At 41.3% G+C, this 7,550-nt stretch overlaps 1 non-coding gene across 1 annotated transcript; it reads left to right on the top strand.

Annotated features, from left to right (window-relative positions):
- Window positions 1-1,576: 1,576 nt before the first annotated feature.
- LOC112798937 (small nucleolar RNA R71) lies at window positions 1,577-1,684 on the top strand. The gene has a single exon (XR_003200531.1). It is a non-coding gene; the product is annotated as a small nucleolar RNA R71 (small nucleolar RNA).
- The last annotated feature ends 5,866 nt before the right edge of the window (window positions 1,685-7,550 follow it).

Genomic DNA, 7,550 nt, shown 5'->3' on the forward strand with positions numbered 1-7,550 from the left:
AGTTTGACTATGGGGGCTCTGTTTGGCTCTGTTTTGAGAGAAGCTCTTCATGCTTCCTCTCCATGATGACAGAGGGACATCCTTGAGCCTTAAACACAAGGGATTCTTCATTCACTTGAATGATCAACTCTCCTCTATCAACATCAATCACAGCCCTTGCTGTGGCTAGGAAGGGTCTGCCAAGGATGATGGATTCATCCATGCACTTCCCAGTCTCTAGGACTATGAAATCAGCAGGGATGTAATGGTCTTCAACTTTTACCAGAACATCCTCTACAAGTCCATAGGCTTGTTTTCTTGAATTGTCTGCCATCTCTAGTGAGATTTTTGCAGCTTGCACCTCAAAGATCCCTAACTTCTCCATTACAGAGAGAGGCATGAGGTTTACACTTGACCCTAAGTCACACAAGGCCTTCTTGAAGGTCATGGTGCCTATGGTACAGGGTATTGAAAACTTCCTAGGATCCTGTCTCTTTTGAGGCAGTTTCTGCCTAGACAAGTCATCCAGTTCTTTGGTGAGCAAAGGGGGTTCATCCTCCCAAGTCTCATTCCCAAATAACTTGTCATTTAGCTTCATGATTGCTCCAAGGTATTTAGCAACTTGCTCTTCAGTGACATACTCATCCTCTTCAGAGGAAGAATACTCATCAGAGCTCATGAATGGCAGAAGTAAGTCCAATGGAATCTCTATGGTCTTATTTTGAGCCTCAGATTCCCATGGTTCCTCATTGGGGAACTCATTGGAGGCCAGTGGACATCCATTGAGTTCTTCCTCAGTGGCGTTCACTGCCTCTCCTTCCTCCCAAAATTCGGCCATGTTGATGGCCTTGCACTCTCCTTTTGGATTTTCTTCTGTATTGCTTGGGAGAGTACTAGGAGGGAGTTCAGTAATTTTCTTGCTCAGCTGACCCACTTGTGCCTCCAAGTTTCTAATGGAGGTCCTTGTTTCAGTCATGAAACTTTGAGTGGTTTTGATTAGATCAGAGACCATGGTTGCTAAGTCAGATGTATTCTGCTTAGGACTCTCTGTCTGTTGCTGAGAAGATGATGGAAAAGGCTTGCTATTGCTAAACCTGTTTCTTCCACCATTATTATTGTTGAAACCTTGTTGAGGTCTCTGTTGATCCCTCCATGAAAAATTTGGATGATTTCTCCATGAAGGATTGTAGGTGTTTCCATAGGGTTCTCCCATGTAATTCACCTCTTCCATTGAAGGGTTTTCAGGATCATAAGCTTCTTCCTCAGATGAAGCTTCTTTAGTACTGCTTGGTGCATTTTGCATTCCAGACAGACTTTGAGAAATCATATTGACTTGTTGAGTCAATATTTTGTTCTGAGCCAATAGGGCATTCAGAGTGTCAATCTCAAGAACTCCTTTCTTCTGACTAGTCCCATTGTTCACAGGATTTCTTTCAGAAGTGTACATGAATTGGTTATTTGCAACCATTTCAATCAGCTCTTGAGCTTCTGTAGGCGTCTTCTTCAGATGAAGAGATCCTCCAGCAGAGCTATCCAAAGACATCTTGGACAGTTCAGAGAGACCATCATAGAAAATACCTATGATGCTCCATTCAGAAAGCATGTCAGAGGGACATTTTCTGATTAATTGTTTGTATCTTTCCCAAGCTTCATAGAGGGATTCTCCTTCCTTCTGTCTGAAGGTTTGGACTTCCACTCTAAGCTTACTCAATTTTTGAGGTGGAAAGAACTTTGCCAAGAAGGCATTGACTAGCTTTTCCCAAGAGTCCAGGCTTTCTTTAGGTTGAGAGTCCAACCATGTCCTAGCTCTGTCTCTTACAGCAAAAGGGAATAGCATCAGTCTGTAGACCTCAGGGTCAACCCCATTAGTCTTGACAGTGTCACAGATTTGCAAGAATTCAGCTAAAAACTGATGAGGATCTTCCAATGGAAGTCCATGGAACTTGCAATTCTGTTGCATTAGAGAAACTAATTGAGGCTTAAGCTCAAAGTTGTTTGCTCCAATGGCAAGGATAGAGATGCTTCTCCCATAAAAGTCGGGAGTAGGTGCAGTAAAGTCACCCAGCACCTTCCTTGCATTGTTGGCATTGTTGTTGTGTTCGGCTGCCATAGGTTCTTCTTCTTTGAAGATTTCTGTTAGGTCCTCTATAGAGAGTTGTGCTTTGGCTTCTCTTAGCTTTCTCTTCAAGGTCCTTTCAGGTTCAAGATCAGCCTTAACAAGAATGCTTTTGTCTTTGCTCCTGCTCATAAGAAAGAGAAGGGAACAAGAAAATGTGGAATCCTCTATGTCACAGTATAGAGATTCCTTTAGGTGTCAGAGGAAAAGAAAAGTAGAAGACAGAAGTAGAAAATTCGAACTTATCAAAGAAGATGGAGTTCAATTTTGCATTAAGGAATAGTGTTATTCTATAAATAGAAGGATGTGAGAAGAAGGGAAGTAATTTTCGAAATTTAAGTAAAAGATTTTGAAAACATTTTTGAAAAATACTAATTGATTTTCGAAAATGAAAGTGGAAAAGAAATCAAGTGATTTTTAAAAAAGATTTTGAAATTAGAAATCAAAAAGATTTGATTGAAAACTATTTTGAAAAAGATGTGGTTAAGAAGATATGATTAGTTTTAAAAAAGATGTGATTGAGAAGATATGATTTGAAAAACATTTTAAAAAGATTTGATTTTGAAAATTAAAAACTTGTCTAACAAGAAAAGATATGATTCAAACATTAAACCTTTCTCAACAGAAAAGGCAACATACTTGAAATGTTGAATCAAATCATTGCTTGATAGCAAGTATTTTAAAAAATAGAGAGAAATTGATTTTGAAAAAGATTTGATTGAAAAGATATGATTTGAAAAAGATTTGATTTTGAAAAAGTTTGAAAACTGAAAAAAAATCTGCATTAAAAACAAAATCTTCCCTCTTGTGCCATCCTGGCGTTAAACGCCCAGAATGGTGCACATTCTGGCGTTTAACGCCCAAAACTATACCCTTTTGGGCGTTAAATGCCCAACCAGGTACCTTGGCTGGCGTTTAAACGCCAGTCTGTCCTTCTTCACTGGGCGTTTTGAACGCCCAGCTTTTTCTGTGTAATTCCTCTGCTGTATGTTCTGAATCTTCAATTCTCTGTATTATTGACTTGAGAAGACACAAATTAAAAATATTTTTGGATTTTTAATAATAAGGAAAAATCAAAATGCAACAAGAATCAAATAACAATGCATGCAAGACACCAAACTTAACAGTTTGTATACTACTGACACTAATGAGAATGCATATGAGACACACAAAACACTCAAGTCAAGAGAATTTAAAGATTAGAGTAAGAAATCATCAAGAACCTCTTGAAGATCACTAAGACACATGAATGAATGCATGCAATTGACACCAAACTTAAAATGAAACTAGTGTCTCAACAAGAAACATAGAATATTTTTTTGTTTTTAAAATTTTTTTGTGCTTTTTCGAAAATTAAGTGGAAAAAGATATCAAAGTTCTTAATGAGAATTCCAGGAATCCGTGCAATGCTAGTCTAAGACTCCGGTCCAGGAATTAGACATGGCTTCACAGCCAGCCAAGCTTTCAAGGAAAGCTTCGGTCCAAAACACTAGACATGGCCAATGGCCAGCCAAGCCTTAGCAGATCACTGCTCCAAAAGCAAGATTGATAGAAATCATCAAGCTCTTGTGATGATAAGTTGAAACCTCGGTCCAATGGAATTAGACATGGCTTCACAGCCAGCCAGATTTCAACAAATCATCATGAAACTCTAGAATTCATCTTTAAGAACTCCGAAAAAAAAATACCTAATCTAAGCAACAAGATGAACCGTCAGTTGTCCATACTCGAACAATCCCCGGCAACGGCGCCAAAAACTTGGTAGCGCGAAATTGTGATCAATACTTTTCACAAATCAAATAATCCCCGGTAATGAATCCAAAAACTTGGTGTTCAATACCATGCCATAAACACAACTTCGCACAACTAACCAGCAAGTGTACTGGGTCGTCCAAGTAATAAACCTTACGCGAGTAAGGGTCGATCCCACAGAGATTGTTGGTATGAAGCAAGCTATGGTCACCTTGTAAATCTTAGTCAGGCAAACTCAAATGGGTATGGTGATATGCGAATAAAACATAAAGATAAAGATAGAGATACTTATGTAATTCATTGGTAGGAATTTCAGATAAGCGTATGAAGATGCTTGTCCCTTCCGTCTCTCTGCTTTCCTACTGTCTTCATCCAATTCTTCCTACTCCTTTCCATGGCAAGCTCAAGCAAGGGTTTCACCATTGTCAGTGGCTACCTCCCATCCTCTCAGTGGAAATGTTCAACGCACCCTGTCATGGCACGGCTATCCATCTGTCGGTTCTCGATCAGGCCGGAATAGAATCCAGTGATTCTTTTGCGTCTGTCACTAACGCCCCGCCCTCAGGAGTTTGAAGCACGTCACAGTCATTCAATCATTGAATCCTACTCAGAATACCACAAACAAGGTTAGACCTTCTGGATTCTCTTGAATGCCGCCATCAGTTCTAGCCTATACCACGAAGATTCCGGTTAAAGAATCCAAGAGATATTCACCTAGTCTAAGGTAGAACGGAGGTGGTTGTCAGTCACACGTTCATAGGTGAGAATGATGATGAGTGTCACGGATCATCACATTCATCAAGTTGAAGAACAAGTGATATCTTAGAACAAGAACAAGCGGAATTGAATAGAAGAACAATAGTAATTGCATTAATACTCGAGGTACAACAGAGCTGCACACCTTAATCTATGGTGTGTAGAAACTCCACAGTTGAAAATACATAAGAATAAGGTCTAGGCATGGCCGAATGGCCAGCCTCCCAGTGATCTAAGATAGCATCAGAACAAAGATAACTACCCCGATATCTCAATACAATAGTAAAAGGTCCTACTTATAGAGAACTAGTAGCCTATGGTTTACAGAGATGAGTAAATGACATAAAAATCCACTTCCGGGCCCACTTGGTGTGTGCTTGGGCTGAGCAATGAAGCATTTTCGTGTAGAGACTCCTTCTGGAGTTAAACGCCAGCTTTAGTGCCAGTTTGGGCGTTTAACTCCCATTTTGGTGCCAGTTCCGGCGTTTAACGCTGGGAATTCTGAGGGTGACTTTGAACGCCGGTTTGGGCCATCAAATCTTGGGCAAAGTATGGACTATCATATATTGCTGGAAAGCCCAGGATGTCTAATTTCCAACGCCGTTGAGAGCGCGCCAATTGGGCTTCTGTAGCTCCAGAAAATCCACTTTGAGTGCAGGGAGGTCAGAATCCAACAGCATCTGCAGTCCTTTTCAGTCTCTAAATCAGATTTTTGCTCAGATCCCTCAATTTCAGCCAGAAAATACCTGAAATCACAGAAAAACACACAAACTCATAGTAAAGTCCAGAAAAGTGAATTTTAACTAAAAACTAATAAAAATATACTAAAAACTAACTAGATCATACTAAAAACATACTAAAAACAATGCCAAAAAGCGTACAAATTATCCGCTCATCAGACACCTTGTAGTAACCTTTTCCCATTACTTCTACAACTCAGTAAGGTCCTTTCCAGTTAGCTGCTAGCTTCCCTGCTCCTGATTGACCTGCTCCGATGTCGTTTTGGATTAAGATGAGATTGTTGGTGGCAAAGTTTCGTTGGACTACCTTCTAATTATATCTTAAGGCCATTCGATGCTTTAGTGCTTCCTCTCTAATCCGAGCTCTTTTTTGGACTTTTGGAAGTAGGTCGAGCTCCTCCCTTTGAATTTGGGAGTTGGCCTCTTCATTGTAGAGGATCATTCTCGGAGATCCTTCTTCTATTTCCACTGAAATCATTGCCTCCATTCCATAAGCAAGTCGGAAGGGTGATTGTCCTGTGGTTGAATGTGGGGTTGTCTAATATGCCCATAGGACTTGTGGGAGTTCTTCAGCCCAAGCTCCCTTTGCGTCCTGTAGCCTTCGTTTTAACCCAGCCAATATGACTTTATTGGCAGCTTCTGCTTGTCCATTGGCTTATGGGTGTTCTACAGATGTGAATTAGTGCTTTATTTTCAAGTCAGCTACCAAGTTCCTGAAACCTATATCGGTAAATTGAGTGCCATTATCAGTGGTAATGGAGTAAGGAACCCCAAACCTTGTGATAATGTTTCTATATAGGAATTTCTGACTTCTTTGGGTGGTAGCAGTAGCTAGTGGCTCTGCTTCAATCCAATTTGTGAAGTAGTTTATGCCTACAATGAGAAATTTGACTTGCCCTGAACCCTGGGGGAAAGGTCCGAGGAGGTCAAGTCCCCACTTTGCGAATGGCCAGGGTGATGTAACACAGATGAGTTCTTCAGGTGGAGCTATGTGGAAGTTGGCATGCTTCTGGCATAGTGGGCATTTCTTGACAAATTTTGTTGCTTTCTTTTGTAAGGTCGGCCAGTAGAAACCAGTTCGGAGTACCTTTTGTACTTCTTCCAAGACTTCCCTTAAGGTTGCCCCTATATTTGTTGTTTTATCCCGAGCATCCCCGATCTGGACTTCTTCGGTCTCACCTTCAGGTTGTGGACGAAGTTCCTCGCAAACTCGAACTCCTCTGAGTTCAATGGTGTTGATTTCCTCTCTTCTGGGGTTGCCTTTAAGGTTTAGACTTTCGTTGTAACAGCGTCGCGCAAGCTTTTGGTCTCTTTTTATCGTGGCAATCCCTTTTGGAGTTGGGAACTTCATGCACAGATATGGAGTGGAGACTACTGCGGCGAGGTGGTTCAGCATTGTCTGACCTATAAGGGCGTTATAAGCCGAGCTCACATTGACCACGATATAGTCTATGTTTAGTGTCCTTGACCGAGTTCCTTTTCTGAAGGTTGTATGCAGTGAGATGTATCCTAATGGTTGAATTGGGGTGTCTCTGAGTCCGAACAAACTATTCGGATACGCTCTGAGCTCTTTATCCTGCAGCCTGAGTTTGTCGAAGGCAGATTTGAACAAGATATCTGCGGAGCTCCCTTGGTCTACCAATGTTCGGTGGAGATTAGCGTTGGCGAGTATGACGGTAATGACCATGGGATCATCATTCCCCGGGATGATGCTTGTTGTGTCTTGTTGTCTAAAGGTAATAGTGGGGAGGTCGGGTTACCTGTCCCCTTCTCCGACATGATATACCTCTTTAAGGTGTCTTTTGCGGGATGATTTAGAGATCCCTCCCCCTGCGAATCCTCCATTTATCATATGAACATGTCTATCAGGGGTGTGAGGTGGATGTTCAACTCGTCCGACCTCTTCATCCCTTTTTCTCTTTCTCGGTTCATCCACTTTATTAGCTAGGAACCGATCTAGTTGCCCTTCTCATGCCAACTTCTCTATGACATTCTTTAGGTCGAAGCACTCGTTGGTAGAATGGTCATAGATTCGGTGGTATTTGCAATACTCTGTCTGACTTCCTCCTCTTTTGTGTTTTATCGGACGAGGCGGTGGGATCTTCTCAGTGTTACATATTTCTTGGTAGACATCCATAAGAGACACCCGAAGAGGGGTGTAGCTGTGGTATTTTCTAGGTTTCTCAGTGGGTTGGTCTTCTTTCTTC

This window comes from Arachis hypogaea, chromosome 4, assembly GCF_003086295.3.
Source record: "Arachis hypogaea cultivar Tifrunner chromosome 4, arahy.Tifrunner.gnm2.J5K5, whole genome shotgun sequence".
NCBI classification, from domain to species: domain Eukaryota; kingdom Viridiplantae; phylum Streptophyta; class Magnoliopsida; order Fabales; family Fabaceae; genus Arachis; species Arachis hypogaea.